This window comes from Apodemus sylvaticus, chromosome 3, assembly GCF_947179515.1.
Source record: "Apodemus sylvaticus chromosome 3, mApoSyl1.1, whole genome shotgun sequence".
NCBI lineage: Eukaryota > Metazoa > Chordata > Mammalia > Rodentia > Muridae > Apodemus > Apodemus sylvaticus.
The window spans coordinates 23,160,662-23,181,639 of record NC_067474.1 but is presented as its reverse complement, the minus strand read 5'-3'; positions in this window follow the sequence as shown (position 1 = coordinate 23,181,639).

Genomic DNA, 20,978 nt, shown 5'->3' with positions numbered 1-20,978 from the left:
TTTTTGAATTATGAATAGGTTACATTGGACTTGACGTCCTATTCATAAGTAAAAGTGATTTACTTTCCTGAGAGTATGCATAATAATGATAATAGTTATAATTCATTATTTATTATTGCTGTATTTATTACGTCCCGGACACTCACATGGTCTCTTCATATACTACAATGCATTTTAGAATGACTGGACAAAATGAGTAGAATCAGAGACGCAAAAAAAAAAAAAATTAAATGTCTTGCAAAGAGGTAGAAACGGGATGATAGTCCAAATAATCTCCCTGGGCTATGTTCTTCATTCATGTGCTGGTTTGCCTCTGCTGTGGAGCAGAGGTTAAAGTATTTGCTGCTTAACATCTGCTTGACATTCCTCTCAAGGCTCCAGACCCCCATTTTCCTTCCCTTATATCTCTTCTATACTAGCCCTTCTGTGAGCCAAATCTGCCTCTCGGATGTCTTAGACAGCCTTAGACAATGCTGTACCTTACAGATGGATTCCTACTATCCCTGTCCTCTTTTTAACATTGGGAAATAACTGGAGCTATTTAGGATTCAGTTGACTGTGCCTTTCCAACTATCACTAATGGTTTGTTCTTCTCTTTAATGTTTTCCTTTGCCAATATAACAGATCAAAAGCCTTGCTGGTTTCTCACCCTTTACCATGCCTCAGAGAGGCCCAAGTGTGACATCAGCAGTGAAGTCTGCTCACCAAGCAAGCAGCTCTCCCTGGTGCTACAGGGCCTCTCATGGCTTCCTATTCCAGAAGAGAAGTATCTCTTGGGAGGCCAAGCTAGAATGCTTGTGCTTATAACCCGCGAAATTTTCTAATAAACTAGAAATTCGGGTTGTAGTATTTTTGTATAAATGAAGAGAAAAGGAAGTCTCTACTGTTAGGATTTTAAATGCCTGACATCCATAGATTCCAGATGAGCATTTCATCTCTAGTAAGACAAAAATAAATCTAGGTACGTATTTGAGCATACACAGTTCATTCTTAAGGAAGCGGCTTATAAATGCATAGCATTTTTTATCTCCATGAAGAGCAATAAAAAAGTCCCTTAGCAAGGCAGAGATTTTCAAGTCTAACCTATTTCAGGTCCCTCATCACCAATTATTTCCATGTATTTTACTATCATCTTCAGAAACCCATATTAATACCTGGAAGAGGCTCAAACAATCGTAGCAATGTCTTCTCTAAAAATATGTGACCATTCAAAGCATTTTACATTGATTATCATTTCCTTTGTTACAATGATCCTTTAATGTGTCAAAGAAAGATAATTTCCTGGGAAACACTAATGTAAAATCATGTAAAATGATACAACTGAAGATGCTTATGAAATGAAAAAAATCTATCTGCCATTAGCTGTGGTATTCTTGTTAATATCATAATTATGTTGTCTCCTGATAAATAAAAAATGTTGAGATGCACACTAGCTTCGGGCTGGCTTAAAGTCAAATAATGAGCTAGAGGTGGATAGGAAAAGGAAAGTACTTGTGACTGCTTGCTGTTATGTTCCAAGGGCCTTAACTACATTATCTAATTTCCGGTCAATCTCTAAAGTCAAGTTATTAGTTATTAGGTGACTGAGAGCTTAGACCAAAATGTGGTTATATGCATATATGCACATATACACATATGCACATATGCACATATACACATATGCACATATGCACATATACACATATGCACATATACACATTTACACATATGCACATATACACAAGGCTTCATACTGCAAATTACTTATCCATGTTTTGTTCATGGCTATCCATTAACTCTGAAGTTGCCATCTTTAACAACACATTCTTGGTAGCACACTCACACACTCACTCATTCACACACACATTTGCTCACTCACACACTCACACATCAGGCATGAAATATGGAGAGAGAAGGGAATATTGTCATGATCATACAGATAATGTTTGTAAAACCATACTAGGTATAGTGACTAAACTTGTAATCACAAGATTCAGGAGACGGAAGCAGAAGGATTATGAATCTGAGGCCAACTTGGGATACAAAATTAGACCCTGTCTCAAAAACAGTAACAATAGAACCTACAAAATGTTAATATTCTTTGAGATACATGGACACAAGTTAATAAAAATAAAGCTTTAGAATGGTATGACTTCTGTGTGTTCTTAGTAATGAATAAAATTTCACATGTATATTACTATAAATATTAAATGAGAAAATCATGTTTGTTTTGTGAGATTTCTTCTTTTACAAAAGAAAAAATGAATCTTAATGATAAACCCTAGCTATTAAAGTTGAATCAACTACTTCATCCACAAGGAGAAAAGAAAATTTTTACAAATTTTAAACATATTTTGTTTAAGATTACATTCCAAATACGTAAATTGTATATGTATTCACCAAGGGATGCCAAAGAGATTTTTAATTTGTTTGCTCTGACTGTTTTATCTTTCAGTTATTTATTGTTATTTTTGTGCTTTTTTTTTTAGAATGGGTTTTGCTATGTAGCTCAGATGGCTTTGGGTTCACAATCCTCCTGCCTCAGCTTCTTGATTGTTCACATTATAGGCATGCATTTCCACATTCGGTGCAAAGAATTTCTATGCCAAGTGGAGTCAAAGTGGATAATACTGAACCATCTAAACTAATGTTTACAATCATACTGAACAAAGCTTCTTCCTCTGGGTGATTCTATCTGAGATTTTTGCAGAATACTTACACCCTTCAAGCCCAGGAATTGTGAATTACACATTCAGAATATGTCAGTTTTTGAAATGGGGTCTTTGCAGTTGTTGGGTTTTCAGGGGGGTTGGTATGGTTTGTAAGACTTCTTCCTTTATGCAGACAAAGGGACCAAAGCCCTGAGGTTGCTTATGTTGCTATGTGCACTGACTTTCATCAAATATTTGCCAACTTTCAGATAGAATTCTCCATACCAGGGGTGGGGAGAGTTTGGAAGGACAGAGGGGAGACGTTTAATCATCAGAAAGTGTAGCATGATCAGAATTCAGTCCTGGCTCAGCGTCAGCATTCCATCACCTTTAGCTCAGCCCTAACACAGGGCTTACTCCTGCCCCATAAATATTCATTTTGTAGAATCCCTTGGATCCTTTTAAAATAGCAACCAAACACAGTCATGTGCTTCCATTTGCTCCCGCTCTTGAGAAAGGTTAAAAGTAAACTGGAAGGAGTTCCATCAACACAGAGACACTGAGAACTTCTTACCCAAAATAGATGCCAGAGCAAAGTGAAAATAGACTAGGCCTCAGGTACATTGGAGCAATTTGGCAAACAGTTGACTCCTGAGTTCTAGAACATTCTTTTGTCATCTTTCATGGTTTGTCATGCAAAAGGAGACTGGGCAAGCTGGAAGGCAGCAGTTTCCTTCTGCCTCTACACTGTTGAGGGCGGGACAAGGTTTTCACTAGGGTACTTTTCTCTTCCTAATCTTGGGGAAAACAGTGCATTGGGGAGAGGGTTATCCACATGTTGAAAATTAGACTGACAAGTCCTCATAGGATGCTGCTCCGTTGCCATAAGAATCCCCAAGCAAAACAAAAACAAAACCAACCAAACAAACAAACAAAGAAGCCCCAAGCAGTTGGTACTCCATATCCAAAGTGGGTTAGTTTTGTTAGTTTTGTTTGGTAGGCATGTTTCTCAGACAGGAAGAGAGAAGATGGATATACTTGACTATTTTGTCTCAAAGTAAAAAGGTGTTTCCCCAAATAGAGCCCATGATTTGTGAAAAATAAAATATAGAGGTGTACGAAGGATGAAGCTCCCCAAATTGGGAATAAATTACCCCTTTCACTCTGGCCTTCCAGGACATTTAAATAACTGGGGCTCTTCTGATGGATGTAGTTGGGACAACAATGGACCCAGCAAGGATGGGAATGGAAAAAATTGCCAGGTGCAAGTGGCGTGGAGAGAGTTGCTCTGGAGTTGGATGAGAGGAAAGAAGAGTCCCAACAGCTTTCCCTCCACTGACCTGGGAACTGCCTCAGAAGTTGGAATGTTTTGGTTTGCCTTTTGTTGCAGTTAATGGCAATTACTAATGCTACCTGGTGGTATGAAATTTCAATAAGAGGGTTAACTGTTGTCCTTCCTTCTTCGAAGGAGGAGCATTCATCGTGTTAAGTGAAATAAGCCAGACACAGAAAAACAAGTATTGTAGTTCCCCGCACATATAAGAAATGAAACACATTGATTTGACAGAAGAGAATAGGAGTAGAGGTTGCAAAGGAGAGGAAGGATGGAGAAGAAGTGAGCCAAGTGCCAGAATATTGCTAGACTTGAGCAACAAGCTCCGCTATACCAGAGCACTGTGGACCAATTACAGTTTACAATGACTATATTGTAAAACCAGCAAAAAAGAAGGAAGGTTCTTAACAAAAGAACTGACAATTAACCTGATTAAGTCATTGCACATTATACACATTCATTGAAAGATCACACTATGTCCCACAAATACATGCAACTATTATGTATCAATCAAGAATTTCACCAAAAGTAGCCCATTAATCAGTAGCAGTCATATAATTTTATAGGTTATTAGGAACACAGACTACTGAGATGTACCCATGACTCACTGAATGAACAACAAAATCAGACCTGAGAAGCAATGACCTCAAATTGCTGGGATGAATGACCTGTCCCAAAGCAAATTTCACAATGGACAACAGTACCACAGTAATAGAAAAATAAGCATGTCACTAGCACATCTGTTCACATGGGTGATGGCTCTCCTGGCAGCTTACTAATCACCCTATATATTACATCCACATATGCTTGCACATAAAAAACACCTAAAAAGTACCTTTTTAGCTGTATAGCACCTAAAAAGAAAGGGGGAAGGATGTCATTTCCCTAATTTCTTTCTCAGCCTGCTTATCCTTTGAGTATAGGAAGGCTACTGATTTGCTTGAGTTGATTTCATAACCTGCCACTTTGCTGAAGTTGTTTATCAGCTGTAGGAGTTCTCTAGTGGAGTTTTTTGGGTCACTTAGGTAGACTATCATATCATCTGCAAATAATGATAGTTTGAATTCTTCCTTTCCAATTTGTATCCCTTTGACCTCCTTATGTTGTCTAATTGCCCGAGCTAGTACCTCAAGTACAATATTGAAAAGATAAGGAGAAAGGGGGCAACCCTGTCTAGTTCCTGATTTTAGTAGGATAGCTTCAAGTTTCTCTCCATTTAATTTGATGCTGGCTACCGGTTTGCTGTATATTGCTTTTACTGTGTTTAGGTATGGGTCTTGAATTCCTGTTCTTTCCAAGACTTTAAGCATGAAAGGATGTTGAATTTTGTCAAATGCTTTTTCAGCATCCAATGAAATGACCATGTGGTTTTTTTCTTTGAGTTTGTTTATGTGGTGGATTGCATTGATGGATTTCCATTCTGGAAAGAACCCAGGTATCCCTCAACAGGAGAATGGATGCAAAAAATGTGGTATATATACACAATGGAGTACTATTCAGCCATTAGAAACAATGAATTCATGAAATTCTTAGGCAAATGGATGGAGCTGGAGAGGCAAATGGATAGAGCTGGAGAGGTTACTAAGTGAGGTAACCCACTCTCAAAAGATCAATCATGGTATGCACTCACTAATAAGTGGATATTAGCCTAGAAAACTGGAATACCCAAAACATAATCCACACATCAAATGAGGTACAAGAAGAAAGGAGGAGTGGCCCCTGGTTCTGGAAAGACTCGGTGTAGCAGTATAGGGCAAAACCAGAACAGGGAAGTGGGAAGGGGTAGGTAGGAGAATAGAGGGTGGGAAGGGGACTTATGTGACTTTCGGGGAGTGGGGGGCCAGAAAAGGGGAAATCATTTGAAATGTAAATAAAAAATATATTGAATTAAAAAAAGCAAAAAAGGGGGGGAAGAAAGAAAGGATGAGAGAAAGAGAAGAAAGGCAAAAGTGGGGAGAAGGACGATGGATGGGGAGAGAAAGAAGAGGGAAGGAAGGAGGGAAAGAAGAGGGGGAGAGAGGAAAATAAGGAGGAGAAATAAAGAGAATGAAGAAAAGAAAGTGAAAAAATGTCAGACAACTCCATTTTGAGAAGTTTGCTTATAAAACCTGTAACTTGAGCCCCTCCATTTTCACTTGACCAACCGCTTTGTTCCCGTTTCTTCCAAATCTGTAAAATTCAGAACACCAAGTAACCTATGTATGTGACACACATAAAGGTATGGACGTTTACATAATACCATTTGAGCAATAATAGAATCTGAATTGAGGCAATGCTATTTCAAGAAACAGAAATGGGCAAGGGATAGATAGCCAGTTATCTGGATGATATCTAAGAATCAGATCCAGCTGTTGGTGCCCGGGACACAGAATACATCACCCTGACATACATTCTTCCTTGCACAGAAGTCAAGCTGAAGAGAAGTGCCTGGGGAATTAGTCTACCACAAAGGGTATTTTCCATATGTCCTGACATAGAACAAGTCTATAGAAAATAAACAACACAGGGTGACTCAATGGAGAAAACCGAGAGAAAGTGGAGGAGATAGTGAACTTATATCTGAACGGATAAAGGTTCTGTATGGGGCAGACAGTGTCTGACCAGCTGGTTTATACATCCAGGTGAACCAAAATTCTTTTAGGCCAAGAAAACTTGGATTAGAAATCAAGGTCAGTTTTCTCTAAAGAGGTATAGCTCTTGGGCTAATGAGGGTTGCAGACTTGTGGTTATTCACACTGTGGGCCTCTCTTAAATCTTCGTTCCAGGGAAATCGGGATAAGAGATAACTATTTAAACAATGACTATTTGGGAAAGGGTGTAAGAAGGGAGGACCAGCTCTCTTGATGACCCTGAAGGCATTTCTGGGTTAATAATATTCATATAAGCCCCATGCTTTTTATCTCTGTACTGCTCGTCACCTCCTCTGTCTGAGTCACAGTGTCACAAGAGCAGAGAAGATCAAAGCCAGCCAGAGTCCACTTATGAAGAGTGGTTCTGCAGCAACAGAGTTTGTGAAGTCAGGGGCGGATTTTTCGGAGATAATAAGGTATTTCTCTTATCAAGCCCAAAGATGTAAGCAGACATGATCAGTTCTAAGAGGACAAGATTTCATCCTTTAGGAAATGGTCCTCCCACCTATACACTCAGATTCTAAAATTCTGTACCCTGCTGTAAGCACATCCACAAAAAGGGCTCTGTGCTGGAAAATAAATGTTCCCTTTGCCTTTAGATCTGTTTTTAAATAAGAAAGTTTTGTTATTATCAATTTGCAAGATAAATAGCCCTAACTAAGAAATGTGCGAAATCCACGCAGTAGCACTCTACAAAAATTAGTAAGCTTGGCATATTTCAGACAGGGAGGAGAAGCATTGCTTCTGAGACAGGTGCCCGTAAATCTCCCTGAAGCAGCCCTGCTTTGAAATCTCACCAGCCTCAGGAAATTGCATTAAGCACAGGAAGACAGCATCTTTGGAAGCTTTGCGTTCTGGGCCTGTGTTTCTGGTGAAGCAGCTCAAACTGGCAACATGTGCACATCTTCCAGCCTCCTGGTCTGGACCATTGTTTGCACACAGATAAGGGAGTTCTTAAAAATCTTTCCCAGAGTCTCGAGAGTCCCTGTTTGTTGTGCATGTTATCAGTCTAAGGACAGTAGGCAGGTGACTAAATGCAGTGTACTTTGCCAAATATTTTCATGCTTTAAGCTTTAAAAAAAGAGTAAAATTTAGAAACAAATAGAACTGAGCCTAAGCTCATACAATTAGTAATAGTAAGTAAACTTTTGTCACAACACGACTAGTCCTCATTCATAAAGATTGTCAAGCATGAATTTTTGCACAAAGCTTCTTCCAGAATATCTGTTTGTGAGTCTCTTATCTTTTGGGTGGTGCCTCTAAAGATAAGCAGGAACAAAACTAGCTTCTGTGTCCTTTCTCCAAGAGACAGATTAAATACACAAGGGTACTGTGGAGTGGGGCTTTCTGTGCTTTGGTTTAAATGTTCTTGTGACCTGACTACATTCCTACTTAGACACCACACATTTAAATTAAGATCCTGATTTTATGTTGATAAAGACAAACAAAAACAATAAAATATACAAAACAAAAACAGCAGCAAAAGAAACTACAATTCTTTGCAGTTCGGTAAAATCAATTCAAAGAGTCCCTTTCAGCACACTTCTTTATGACAGGTACGGGCACTTGTTTGCTGTACTTTGTTAGCTCTTATAAAGCAAATGATCCTGGTTAAATCAAAAAGGTGCCATGACCTAGGACTGGAACATCAGGTCCAGATTAATGGGCTATTTGAAAGATGTTCCAACTCCCCATCAGCTTTGATAGAAAATGATAGCACCATAAAGCAGAGTCAGGAAAAACCACAGTTACATAAAATGCCTTTTCAATTTCTGCACTCTATTACCCTTTACTATATATAGGAAAATGGTGTTATCGCCTGATTACTGAGAAAGCACACAAAAATCTCGCCTTCCAAATCTGAGCCAGTCCTTGACTAGTAATGAACAAAGCCAGGCCATCTGCTCTGAATATCATTACCACTTTGGCCATTTGGGCAAGGGATATATCTGTTCTCCTTCCAGAAGAGGTTTAAGATTGGGTAATTGAAGTAAGTAGACAAGAAAAGGAGACGTTTGAGCAAATAGAATTTCCTAGTGAAAACCTTATTTCATCATCATTTTAATTTTCATTTTGGCCACAGTTAACCTTTGGGGTTCTCATTTTATAGAACAGTTCAATAAAAACTTAATTTCAGAGTTTCTACGGCAAATAAAAACAGCCATGTGGGTGCTGTGAGTCACCCATCATTCCCCACCCTGCTTCCTGGTGACTCTCCATTGGAAAACCAGAATATCGGGGCTGAGCTAACATTTCTTCCTGGAATCACGCTATGCCTCAGGCCATGTTAATTTCCTGAACTAAACAGTCTCTAATCTGCTGAAAGGCAGCTGGCTAACTGCTGGTGTCTGGCAAGTCCCCATCTGTCCCTTTGCTGGGGTCTCTTCCTGCTGCCTCCACTTCCCCTTTCTCTCGAGCAGGCAGGCGGCTCTCTTTGTTTTCAGGGGGTCTCTCCACCTGAACTTTCCCTTCTGTGCCTGAGAACTTGAGCTCTTTCCTCTCTACCTTGCCGACCTCAGGCTTTGTCTAAGTGACAAGACACAGTTGTGTGGACTGTAGTTACCGCGCCGGTGCTGGTGGAGATGATGACGGCGATGGTGGAGATAGGGTGCTGATGGCTGGGGAGCGCAGGCTGTGCGGCGTGGTAAGAGGATGGACCGCGGAGGCGGTGAAGAGTGGGGTGCAGAAGGGATGGAGTGCGGTGGGATTGCAGATGGGAGCTGTCCACGCGCCGAAGTGCTGAAACGCCGCAGCCATGGCACCGCTAGAGCGGGGACGGGCGGGGAGGCTCTGCGAACACAGAAGGAAGAAAAAGGCAACAAATACCTTCACACCGCCGCCCAAGCTTGCTTTGAGAATGTGTTTCTGCAGGTGTCCTCGCGGCTGAACTGGGTGGGTGAGATCCCCTATCCTTGCAGTTGGAGCTCAGATTTCTCTAGAAAGCTGTGAATGAGAGCCGGAGCTGCACGGGGCTGTGATTTGGGTAGGAGGCGTGTGCGCCAGCGACTCTGTCCTTCTATACCAAGCCTGGCTTTCCCCTGGGTCCTAAATGCCTCCGCAGGTTGATCTCACCCATTCCGGCAATACAGTAATAAGGATTGTTGTAATATTTTAACAACTGGGACAAAAAGTACTGGAAACAATCAGTCTCCAAATTTAAAGCAGACTCTTTTAGGCAGATTATTTCAAGTTCCAGGTTCCATGTATATAAACCAGACAAATGGTAAAGCACCATGTGTCTATGGAAAAATAATTATTTTCATTAGCAAATGACATTCAGAAAATGGGCTGTTGGAAAAGGCTCAAATTAAGGCTCCATCTTGTCAAAATAAAAGCAGGTAAGTTAAATACATTAATGAAAATTAAAATACTTAACAACAAGTACAAGATGTATATTGTAATGATCTCAGGATATGAAACATTTTCTAAGCAGAATAATAAAAGAAATCACAGAAAACAGGTCAACAAATTTGAATGCATAAAATATTTCTTAATCTCAAAGATTGTGCATACAAATTATCATTTGAAAAAATCACAACAAATGTGTTTCATACATCGCTATTTTATAATAAAAAGAAAACGCTGAAGAACCAACAAATATTTTAAAAGTCAACCTCACCACTAAAGCACAATGCATAATTTAACATAATTTAATAAAGCACCAAAGACATGCTAAAAGAAGAGAGATGGAGAAACAGAGAAAGAAAGAAAGAAAGAAAGAAAGAAAGAAAGAAAGAAAGAAAGAAAGAAAGAAAGAAAGAACAGAAGGAAGGAAGGAAGAAAAAATGGAAGGAAGAAAGGAAGGAAGGAAGAAAAAACAGAAGGAAGGAAGGAAGGAAGGAAGAAAAGAAGGAAGGAAGGAAGGAAGGAAGGAAGGAAGGAAGGAGGGAAGGAAGGAAGGAAAGGAAAGGAAAGAAACAATGATGCACGGTTTGGGATAAAAACATTTAACTCCACACAGTATCCCATATCCTCAGATATTAGTAAGGAAGTTTATTCTTCCTACAGAGCCACTTCGAAATGTATTTCAAGAATCCAAATATATATATGATACACAGTCTTCTAATTCTACTCAGCCATTTTTGTAGGTAGTTATGCATATAAGTTTCATTTGTGATCATAGAAATTATCAAAAACAATAAACTTAATTTTATACAGGCTGCAAGATTTTCTGAATAAAAGCTACATTTCCGAAGAGGAAAGACAAAGTGAAATGTTTGCAAACTAGAAATGATGGAGAGAAGACACAAATGCAGTATCCCGCCCCAGCCTCTGCTCCTCAGGTTAGTGGGGCATTGGCTAGTATGCAGACTTGATAAATAAATATGCCTTCTGCTAAGGTGGCTCAGTTCCCCCATATGTTTGCCTAAACTTGCCACGTTTATTTAAGAACTGAAAGTTGATGAGTCTCTTTCCAATATTCCTATTATATAGTTCATTATGACTTAATCTTCCAGCACCCACATGTTACTGCTCTCTCTCTCTCTCTCTCTCTCTCTCTCTCTCTCTCTCTCTCTCTCTCATGTTATCTATAACTCCTATGGCAGAGGAGATCTCCACTTTGTTCACTGCTGCTTGTAAGACATGGAAGGCTGCCTGGAACTTCACAGAACTTAAATAAATGTCCTGAGTAGAAGAGTAAACGGATGTGTGACATAACCCACAGCACATATGTGTATTTAAAGTATTTTATGGAGCTATGAATTTTGTATAGAAATCGATCTGAACAGGCTGGGCACATGGAAATGGTCTGCGGGGTATGCTGGGCTTCCCCGGCTTAAGTTCAGTGAGAAAGATGTCTTCAAAGGCACAGCTCAGCTCACCTTAGACACAGGCAAAGACACCAAAGGAGAACCTGGCCAAGGAAAACACTTTCCCTAATTAATTCCCATTATGTTGTTTTCCGTCATGTACATGCATACTTTAGTCATTTCTCTGCCTCTCTCCACCTCTGCTCTACTTCCTGTACTGTAGTAGTCCCTGTCTTCATTCATATTGTTCTCTTTCCATTGTTTTAGCGTCTACATACGAGAAAAACAAGTGATATTTTTATTGTCTTCCCTGACTTATTTTGCTCAACATGGTGATTTCCAGTTGCATACATTTTCCAGCAAATGACATAGCTTCACTCATCTTTGTGGCCAAAATAATGTGATTTTCTTTATCCATTAATCTCCTAAGGGACACCGAGGCTAGTTGCATTTGTTATGAATAATGATGCAATAAACATGGTTGTGTGAATATTCCTGGTGTATGCTGATTTAGATCCCTTCAGGTATATCTCTGGGAAAGGTAAACCTAGATCACATGGTAGTTTTATGCTAGGTTTTTGAGTAATATCCATGTTTATTTTCATAGAAACTGGACTAATTTACATTCCCACCCACATGCACAAAGATTTCTTTCTTCCAATCCTTGCCAACATTTTTTGGGTGTGTTCTTAATAATAGCCATTCTAGTAGTTCATTTGTTCTTGATCTATGTCATTTTAACATTTCTGTGGATTGGATGTGGTGGCACAGAACATCTCATAAAATCTCATACCTTAGGAACCTAGCATTGGAGAGTTCGGGTGAAATGCCAGCCTGGACTATGTATTTATACAAAGTGTTTCACACTTTCCCTTCTTCTGAAATGTAGTATTGATTGACACCTGTTCTCCTGCTATATAGGCACGCATGCATGCGTGCACACACACATACACACACACACACACTTCACTTGACTTTCTTTATTCTATTTCTTCTAAGAGAAATGCAAGCCAAGACATGGGCATTTCAGAAGTGTATAGTTCTGAAAAAAGAAAGTAAATTTTGCTTAAAGTTGACCTGTACTTTGATGCATATTGATCAAGACATTTGAATGCCACCAGTGATAACAAAGCTGGGTTTTATATACATTCTAAGTGATAGGATAATCATATACATGAGCTCATAATATGCTGATCATATAAATGCTGATACTCTGTTTATTGGGAAAACCATAACCCCATAGTGCATCAAGAGAGATGCATGGTGAAGAGCTGTGTACTAGGAAGAAGGGTACACTCTTATATCACAAAGTTTAAGTATGCAAGATTAAAATTCAGTTTCACTGAAAATAATGTAAAAAGGGCCTTTGTTTTGGTTCTATTAGTTTGGCAGACAGAGTTGCATGTAGCCCAGGCTATCCTAGAGTGCCAAAAGATGGCTGTGAACTCATGATTCATCTCCTCTGCCTCCTCAGTGCTGGAATTATAAGTGTCAGCTAGGTCAATTACACTGATAATTAAACCAGATGTGCTTGATATATGTGAACATTTGCTTTTCTCCCTCCAAAGTGCCAACAACAGTGTGTACTTCCCCTTAACACTCTGCTTGCTACCTCTTTATTTTTTTATAACCCCCATCTCTCTATTCCAGTGGTGTTCAGCCTTCCTAATGCTGCAATTATTTAATACAGTTCCTCGAGTTGTGGTGACCTCCAATCATAAAATTATTATGCTGCTACTTTGCAAATGTAATTTTGTTACTGTTATGAATCATAATGTAAATATCTGATATGCCAGATATTTGATATGTGATCCCCAAATGAGCTACAGTGCACTATTTTCTAGACATGGGTTGGTGAGCAACATGTAAAGGTTTATCTACCTGAAGTTAAGAATGCAAGAATGGATTAGTACCCAGCAGAGTTCGACTGTTTATGAAAGAGATAATAGGATATTACAATGGCCAAGCAGCATGCTTCTGGACATCTGCCTAGCTTAAATGTTTAAGTGCTGAAAGAAATTGTGAGGACTAAGGTCAAATGGTGACAATGAGAACATTCTAATTTAGCTAGATCTTATCTCCTTCCATTCGCAGTTCTGTAACATATCTCAATATAGTCTCATAAAAATTGCCACTGATATTTTTATTATGGAGTGTATAGGCCAGTTTTGAAGTTCCAAAGTTGAGACTAGTCAGAATAGCTTAGGAGATACTGAAAGTATCTCGGCAGTCTTAGTGGCTTCCTGAAACAATGGAGTCTTTCTTATTCCCACTAAAGGTGAGGGGTGCTGGGAGAAGGTGGCCTGGTCTGCAGAATTACCTGGGTACCATTCAAGGGCTTGTTGCATCTGAAACAGCAATGCCAGGTACACCTGTTCTGCTTCAGCATAAATCATTTCTGCACACGACACCTGTATGTAAGGAGGCTAGGCAGTGTTGACAACCATCAAGGTATTTCATGACCAGTCACTTTACAAATCAACCCATTCCTATAACCGCTAGTAAAACATCTCAACTTTTTTTTTTACCACACAGAACATGCTGAATGCAATCCCAAAGATTCCTTCAACACCGACACCCGTTTGCAATCTCAGATCCTCTAGATTTTATGTGACTGCCTTATGCCTGCTGTTCCCAAATGTAGAACTTCCTGTTCTAAAGATGTAGAATCTAAAAATATCAATAATCTCCAACCCTCTTCCACAGCAGACCAACACATAGTAGCAACAATGGCACAGTAGGGGATGATATATACTTCAACCCAAAAAGGAAAAGATGGAGACATCTGGTTCTCATTGAGTTCCCGAATCTGAAATCTCCCCAGGAAGTATGAGGGAAGACTTTCTGTGCAGAGGCCTAGGAGACTTGCTTCACAGGGAAAGATCCCTGTGCTGTTCACTTGTTCTCTGTGATGCATGGCAGTGCAGTCTGGGAGAATCTTTTGGCTTCCATCACCCTACTCAGACATATATAGAATGGCAATTGTATAAAATGTCCTCAACTGAATTCCAGTTTCCAAGTTGAATTTCAATTGCAGTAGAACTGAGATCAGAGCAAACACTAAGTTCTTTGAGGAGAACTGTTTAGTCAGAAGTCACATGGTTAGGGGCTGGAGAGATGGCTTATGGTTAAGAGCACCTGCTGGGCTTGGTTCTCAGCACCCGCATCAGGCATCAGGCAGCTCATTACCTTCCGTAACCCAAGTTCCACGAAGTTCAATACCTCCCCCTGACTTCTGCAGGCACCTGCAAGCATATAATGCATGTATATTCATGCAAGCATGCACACATACAAATGAATAAACATTTTCTTTAAAAACACAATATTAACCACAACCCCCTGTTCTCTGTCCCCCACTGCTACACACCTCTGTTCAACTTCCTTACCCTCTGCATTTCTCCCCACTTCTCATCCCACACCTGATCCCATCCCCCTCTTCCCTCCCCCTCCCTCTCCTTCCCAGTTCCCTCCCTCCCTCTACCTCCTGTGATTATTTTGTTCCCTCTTCTAATCAGGACTGAAACATTCACACTTTGATCTTCCTTCTTCTTGAGCTTCATATGGTCTGTGAGTTGTATTGTGGGTATAGGCTCCCAAGACCCAATGGGATGACATTAGCTGAAATATCCAGCAAAGGGGAGAAAGAACCTATAGAGACCATATATAGAAGTTATACACAGCCCCCCAGTTGAAGGATGGGCCACCCACTCATCTCAAAAATATTAACCCAGAATTGTTCCTGTTTAAAGGAAATGTAGGGACAAAGAGTGGTACAGAGACTGTCCCACCTAAGAATCCATCCCATCTGCAGACACCAAGTTTAAGATCAAAGTTTAATTTCACATTTTGTTGAAACAGTCTAGTTTAGCATGAGATTTTAAGTTGCCGGAAATGAGTATCTTAAATATGATTCTTGGGGGGAAAATAGAGAGTAGGGGTTTCTCTCAAGGGTGTTTTTCTCAAGTATTTTCTTTCTTTTTGAATATTTTATTTTATATTTGATATTATACTATTATTGCATAATTTTTTGCCTTTCCTCTCTTCCCTCCAAATCCTTACATTAACCTCTCCCATCTCTGTTCCAAATTCATGATCTCTTTTTTCATTAATTGTTACATGCATGTATACACACATACATGCACACACACACACACACACACACACACATATATATATATAACTAAATCTAACTTTCACAGTCTATAGATTGTTAACTGTGTTAACCTTATATATGTTTTATGTTTTCAGGACTAGCCATTGATCCTAGATATTAAATTGTTGTGCTGTTCCCTATTTCTCCCACTCCCAGCATTCCTTAGTTCCCTGTAGATTTTTGTGTACCATTAAGGCCTCATGGTCCTAGCTCCATCCTTTGGCATGTCTATTCTTGTCCATATTCAGCTCATGCTTATGCAGACATGTCAGCAAGACTTTATGAGTCACTTCTGCTAGTGCTAGGAGATACAGTCTCAAGAAAACTCCTGGTCTTGTCACTCTTGCAGTCTTTCCACACTTACTTCTGTAATGTTCCCCAAGACTTAGGTGTGTAAGATAATTTGTAGACGAATCCTTTGGAACTGGGCTGCACATCTCTGAATTTTGATTGTGATTTTCAATGATGGTCTCTGCTGAAAAGTCCTTGACATGAGGGCTACATTTATGTGTAATGCAAGGACAAAGAATGCACTATAATTAGGGATTGTGCTGGTTTAGCAAAGTGGTGCTTGTACTTTCTTCTCCAAGACCCATGACTTCACTAGCCTAAGCAATTGAATAGGTTTCAAATGCTTTCTTAATTTACCTCCTCTTTTGAAAGCATGAATTAATTGGTTTTTACAACATGTCAAAACTTTTAGATTTCTGGAAGCTTGTAGTCTTATTTCTCTTTACAAAAAACCAGGCCATTTCTTCCTTTATTATCTTGGAAATAATATGACATTCATATTAGGCTGTTGTGTAAACTACTTAAACACACAATTTTATTCCTAAGATATTGCATGTAAAAGATTTTTAAAAGTTTTTTGTAACACTCTGCTTCTTCTTCTTCTCCTCCTCCTCCTCTTCCTCTTCCTCCTCTTCCTCCTCCTCCTCTTCCTCCTTCTGCTCCTCCTCTTCCCCTCTTCCTCCTCCTTCTTCAAATATGTGTGTGTTTGCCTGATTATGTTTTTGCACCATGTATGTGCCTGGTGCCTCCCAGAGTCCAAAAGAAGGTGTCCGATCCTTGGGATTAAGGTTTCAGATGGCTGTGCCCAGCAAGCTGTCCTCACTGCTCACTCATCTCCCCAGCCCCGAGTGACAGTTTTTATGACGTCTTTTACCATTGCATAATGACTGCAGCTCTTCCTGCTTTCCATGTTCACTTCCTAACCACATATTGCTAGCAACTGCCAACAGTACATGACTTTTTTCTTCAGAAATCATTTTCAAGACATTATGTCTGTGTCACCACAATAAAGAACACCAAAGGAATCAGAAGTTTAATCCAACAAAGTTGTATTTCAGGGTAGAATTTGAATGGCGCTAGAGCTGGGGAAGTAAGAAGCCTGTACTCTGCAAAGTCACACTCAGATCTAAGGTCCATCTTGTGAATGCCATCATGGAGGGGGAAGCAGATGCTTGAAAACGCTCACTCACTCCTTGTATCATCTTGTCCAAAATAAATCACTGCGTTCTTCTTAATCACACAGAGATAGGTAAGGTGGGTCAATATGTGAGAGATGTTCAAAAGGAAATATAGACTCATTTAGGAGCAGCTGAAAGACAGATTAATTAATAGTGCATCATTATGGACTGACTCCCACTCAGAGGATTGTAGTATGGCATCAAGCAGACAAAGGTTGGAAATTCTTTACAGAAAGAAATACTAAAGTAATCCAGTCTGTCCCGCATATCCTCAAAGCATCAAAGTAGGAAGCCCAACCACTGTTAGTTACCAAAATTATGACTTCTGTAACCTGCAAGCAGACGGGCTCAGCAATCCATAACAGCGCAAGTGAGGGCAGAGCATGAAAACTGGAGAGGCGGCCCTCGTTCAAACCTCTTCTAGGTGAGAGATCCCAGATGAATTAATTACAGTGACAAGCACATGTTTCCTACCTCACCAGTACTCCTTTGAAGAAATATCTTCTCCAGCCCTGAGAGGCCCTAGACAGCTGTCATTCATTTTAGTAGAGCATCACAGTAAACAGAAAGCAGGAAGTAGAAGATTCTAAGACCTAGGAACACTACTGTGGGATTTGTTTCCTGTCCCAAGGATTTGTTGTCTATAGCTCTTTCTTTAATTATTCTAGCCATGTGGACCAGCCCATCACACTAATTTTAAATGAATTTCTGTCACGAATATTGAAATATGTCAGCTCTATTTGACTGGCTTCTTTGAAACTGTTCTACTCGTTGGGCTCTGATGTCCCTCTAAGACCTGCTTCTGTGCGGGAAGCCATCCTCTGAGGAAATGGACCCTCTTAATGACTGCCTACCTCTGGGAGAAGGAACTAGCAGTGAGCTACAGTGGGCAACAACCCCCTGCTAGGATTTTCCTACATGCTCTGGGGAATCCTAACTTTTCTTAAAGCAGATTTTACATTGTGAGGGGGGAAAAAAACCCAATGATTCTAATTTATATTGCCACAAAACCACTCCCAGTAAAAATACATTCTAGAGAGGAATTATTACATCATGGTATTTTTAGTTTCTTTGAGATAATGAGAAACACATCTAAATTTTATTAAATTCATTGAATGAAAGCATTTTTTAAACAGGTAAACAATGCATAGTACTAACAGCTCAACTTTATCAGCAATTCCTATATATAAACTATATAGCAATTTACAAACTCTATTTCATCTGACACATACAGCAGTTTTGTGAGCCAGGTACACTTACTGTTTCCATTCTGTTAGGAAAACTGAGTCATGGAATTTAAGTACTAGACCTCAATAATTTGGCACTTGGGGTCATAATCCATAGCTGTCTGTTCCCAACAACAGTATTTTTTTTAATGTAAATACACCTTGTTCCTTCTCCTATTCCATAAACGTACAATGAGTAAGTTCCTTTACAGGAATTTGCCAAATCTAGCTGCCAAAATGATGTCCTTTTTTTTTGTAACCACTGCTTTGTGAGGGTTTTTTGTTTGTTTTGTTTTGTTTAGAATTTATTTATTTACTTTCCTACCCAACATTAGTCTTCCCTCTCCTCCTAGGACCCCCTCATCAAGTGCTTCCCCCATTCCACCTTCCTGTTCTCTTTTGAGAAGGGGAAGCCTCCCTCTGGGTGTCACCCACACTAACCCCACTCTCTACACCCTCAGTCCCCCAACCTCTGTGTCCCCATCAAGTCGCTGCAGGATTAGGCACATCCTGTCCCACTGAGGTCAGACAAAGCAGTACATTTGGGGGCACAGAATCCATAGGCCGACAGGCATCAGGAGGCAGGCATCAGGCTCAGGGACAGCCCCTGATCCCGTCGTTGGAGGATCAACATGAAGACCAAGCTGCTCATCTGCTACACATGTTCAGGGGGCCTAGGTACAGTCCAAGGGTTCAGGTTAATTGACTACATTGATCTTCCTGTGGAGTCCCTGTCCTGCTCAAGTCCCTCAATCTCCCAACTCTTCCATAAGACTCCAAGCTCCATCTTTGGATGTAAGTCTCTGCATCTCTTTCCATTGACTGCTGGGTAGAGCCTCTCAGAGGATAGTCATGCTATCCCGTCATGTTCCTGTCTGCAAGCATAACAGAGTATCATTAATAGTGTCAGGGATTGGTTCTTGCCTTTGGGATGCATTCAGCATCCTTAGGAAATTCAAGTCAAAATGACCCTGAGATTCCACCTTACACTCATCAGAATGGCTAAGATCAAAAACTCAAAGACCAGTGTATGCTGGCAAGGTTGTGGAGCAAGGAGAATACTTCTCTACTGCTGGGGAGAGTGTAGACTGTGTAACAACTCTGGAAATCGATTTGGCAGTTTCTCAGAAGACTGGAAATAGTTTTACCTCAAGAACCAGCCATACCTACCACTCCTGGTCATACACCCAAAAGATGTTCCACCGTATCACAAGGACACATGACTGTCCTTTATTTGTAATAGCCAGAAACTGAAAACAACCTAGATGTCTCTCAACTGAAGAATGAATACAGAAAATATGGTATATCTATATGTTTAATATGTACATGATAGAATTCTACATAATAGAATACTACTCAGCTATTAAAAACAAGGACATTATGAATTTTGCAAATGGGTGGAACTAGGAAAAGATAATCCTGAGTGAGGTAACTCAAACCCAAAAGGATGAGCATAGTATGTACTCATTGATAAGTGGATGTTAGCCATAATGTACAGGATAACCATGCTATAATCAACAGATCCAAAGAAGCCAAATAACAAGGGGGATCAAGGGAGGATGGCTGAGTCTCTTTCAGAAGGTGAAACAAAATAGATATCAGAGGTCAATGGAAGGAGGGAACTGGGTGGAAGAAAGGAGAGGAGTGGGGGGGGGCAAGATCATATGTAGGGCTAGCAGGGGAGGGAGAAGGGAGATCAGTGGTGGGGGAAAATCTCTAGGACATGCCAGAGACATGGGATGGGGGAGGCCTTAGGGAGTCTATGGGGGTGACTCTAGCCAAGACTCCTAGCAATGGGGGATGTGGATCTTGATGTGGCCACTTCCTGTAACCAGGTAGAACTCCCAATGGAAGGATAAGGACAGCAACCCACTCAAAAACCCTTTGTCTCAAAAGGTGCCCTGCCTACCAGATGTGCAGGAACAAAGATAGAGCAGGGACTGAGGGAATGGCCAACCAATGACTGCCCCAAGGCCAGTATTCTTGAACCACATTTCTGCTTTACTGAGACGGTAGAGTAGAGCAGGAGGTAAGGTCCTGAAAGCCTTGCTCAAAGGCTGCAAAGCAGCATATGAGGAAAATCCCTTGTTAAAGAGAAAGAGTAGACCCCTCCCCTCCATAGAAGCTAGCCATTGGCACAGGTGCAGAGGAACCCCATAGTGTCTGAAGGGAACCTGTGGTTTGTTATAATCCTAAAATGCAAAATCTTCAATAGAGAAAATAGAGCTTTAAGATGCAGCTACAACACATGGTGCAAAGCATTGTATTAGAACTATGTAACAGATGCAGCGTGCTCAAGAATGCCTACCTAAGCAGAGGACCACGAAGCCGATGCCAGGTGACCTAAAAGCCCCATCCTCTGGACAGCACTGCAGATGAACTTTGAAACGTTTATCTTTGCTCCAGTCTGCTTCTTGCAGACAGTGTGTCCTTCTTCAGATAAAATCTCATCACTCCTGCTACTGTCCTTGTGCCTCTGTCCAGATGCCTTGGGACCCACCAAACCCTGATATCCATGACTATCGAGGCATACGACTCCCAGAAGAACTAAGCAATCTGTGCTCCTGGGGAAGTAGAAAGTCCCATGTCTCAGTTCCAGCTTCTGTGGTCGTCTTTATGTGTTCAGAACCAAAACAAGGACCTCTGTCTTGCTCTAGGTGGGCGAGCGCCCCATCACTGAGCTCTGCCTACTCCATCTCTTGCCCTGTGATCTGATTGTCTAAAGACTCTGTAATGACTTTTGTTCTCACTCACCCACTGGGGAACAGTGATGCAGCACACGGTTG